General features: G+C 48.7%; 1 non-coding gene and 1 pseudogene across 1 annotated transcript; both read left to right on the top strand.

Annotated features, from left to right (window-relative positions):
* The first annotated feature begins 852 nt into the window (after positions 1-852).
* Positions 853-1,007, top strand: LOC143364800 (5.8S ribosomal RNA). Its single transcript, XR_013084303.1, has one exon. It is a non-coding gene; the product is annotated as a 5.8S ribosomal RNA (ribosomal RNA).
* A 1,343-nt stretch (positions 1,008-2,350) lies between these two features.
* The window catches only part of LOC143364802 (large subunit ribosomal RNA), a 6,837-nt pseudogene continuing 6,687 nt past the window's right edge, over positions 2,351-2,500 (top strand).

Genomic DNA, 2,500 nt, shown 5'->3' on the forward strand with positions numbered 1-2,500 from the left:
TTCGTTGACGAACACGTATATTCGAGAGGACCGGCTGCGTAGCTCGCGTAAAGCTGTGTGCGATTCTGACACTCTACTCTCTGTGTGGCGATAATACAGTGCACAAGAGCTTGGGACGAACGATCGCGCACGGCCAGAGCCGGCTGTGAAGTCCGCTAGTATCGAATAATCTTTCTCCGTGCACAATTGGAAATGTGTTTCGAGAGGACCGGCTGCGTAGCTCGCGTAAAGCTGTGTGCGATTCTGACACTCTACTCTCTGTGTGGCGATAATACAGTGCACAAGAGCTTGGGACGAACGATCGCGCACGGCCAGAGCCGGCTGTGAAGTCCGCTAGTATCGAATAATCGTTCTCCGTGCACAATTGGAAATGTGTTTCGAGAGGACCGGCTGCGTAGCTCGCGTAAAGCTGTGTGCGATTCTGACACTCTACTCTCTGTGTGGCGATAATACAGTGCACAAGAGCTTGGGACGAACGATCGCGCACGGCCAGAGCCGGCTGTGAAGTCCGCTAGTTATCGAGTTCATTCTCCAATAAGAGAGAGGAGGAGGAGAAGTGTCGGGATCCAGTATCGGGTTGTCTATGATCCCCGTCGTTTTCTGAATTCTCCTCCTGTGTTTTCCACTTTAAAGGTTTTTCAATGTATTTTCCGCCCGGCCGTCGGATACGTGTGCGCATTGCAATCGCGTACTCGCGACGGTTTCCGTTTCTACGGACGATCGTGTGTCGTCCTTAAAAACGACGCCTGAATCTCCTTCGCGCGCTGGTTGGAGCTTTCAGGTATCGGCGTTCTTATGAACCGCAGAACAAGAGACATAATTATATATTGATTATAAATCAAATTATACGATTACCCTGAACGGTGGATCACTTGGCTCGTGGGTCGATGAAGAACGCAGCTAATTGCGCGTCAACGTGTGAACTGCAGGACACATGAACATCGACATTTCGAACGCACATTGCGGTCCACGGATACAATTCCTGGACCACGCCTGGCTGAGGGTCGTTTACGTAACCAAATACTGCTTGCGTTGCTCTTGTAAGTCCCCGCCGTCGCTTACCTCTCCATGTCGAATTTTGTGGAGGGCGCAAAGAGCGTTTCTGAGTCGGGTTGCAAAGATGCTACGTACGAGCGAACGATGGACGTTTCGTCGGCGTTTGACGCGGTTCTGTGAAAATTGCAAATTTTACATTGCGTCTAACGGTTTCGTGAGAAGAAGGAAATAGGAATGGGTATCGCATTCGGACTTGCGTGAGTGTTTTGCGGCGTCGTGAGTCGTATTTTCAATACGACCGCCCGTGAACACCGCTCCGACGATCGAAATCTCTCTCTCCTCTCTCTGGAACGATTCGCATTGCGGAAGAAGCGTTTCACTCTCGAACATTTTACGCGCTCCCGACGTCGTCTGAAATGATGCGTATACGAAAGGTATAAGAGTCTCAAGAGACTACAGTGAATGGACACAAATAAAGAAAGAGATACCGGACACCCGTGTAAAATCTGTGTGCGCAACTGTGGCGTGCAACGTAAGCCCCAGGGAGATATATAAAATAAAATACGTCTGTGCGTGGATGTGTCTCTCTACACATAATTGCGGCGGAGGGTCGTCGTTGCCAGCGACTTCGACAAACATATTCTTAGAGTTCGCGAGACAGTGGTCTCTCGTTCTACGAACGCTTTGATGACTGATGGACATAGCAACATTTGGCATTGTGCGGGATGCGCACGCGTACTTGTATCGGGTCGAATAATTTCCCCGTCGTCGCGTGTCCTCGCTAATCCGTTGCGGATTCCATCGCCACGTTCGTTGAATTGAATGACGACCGAGATCTCGTGTCTCTTTGGTTTGATCGATGATATCGCGTCGTGCAGCGTTTCTGTACCCCCGTGTGTCTAGTGTAGTAGAGAAACCCCACCGGGTGTTGAAAATATATATATATATACTCCTCTATGGAGTGGCTTTCGAACATCGTTGTCACCACAACGTGTTGTCACGCAGAGCACGAGAAGGTGAAGGTGAAAACAAACCTTTGTCGGTCGCCCCATGTCTTTTTTTCTTCATTGTCGATCGCGAGACCGCGCGATCTGTCGGTCGTCCAGTCCCCGGAAGTTCTTTTCGACGGACGTTAAAGTTAACCGGCCGATCGTCTAGCGAGAGTTTCCGATCGACGAACAAAATGAAGAAATCTCTATATATACATTATATAGAGAAAAGACACTTTGGTGTGGCGCATAAGATATATGGTTTTGTTTTTTTTTTTTTTTTTTTTTTTGTGCTCCTCTGTACGTTCTCGCGTACTTTTAATGCTTTCGGTGAAATATACGAAACATTTTTTTTTCACGTTTGACGACCTCAGAGTAGGCGAGATTACCCGCTGAATTTAAGCATATTACTAAGCGGAGGAAAAGAAACTAACAAGGATTTCCTTAGTAGCGGCGAGCGAACAGGAATGAGCCCAGCACTGAATCCCGCGGTTCCGCCGTTGGGAAATGTAGTG

Source organism: Halictus rubicundus, unplaced genomic scaffold, assembly GCF_050948215.1.
Source record: "Halictus rubicundus isolate RS-2024b unplaced genomic scaffold, iyHalRubi1_principal scaffold1006, whole genome shotgun sequence".
In the NCBI taxonomy this organism is placed as follows: Eukaryota; Metazoa; Arthropoda; class Insecta; order Hymenoptera; family Halictidae; genus Halictus; species Halictus rubicundus.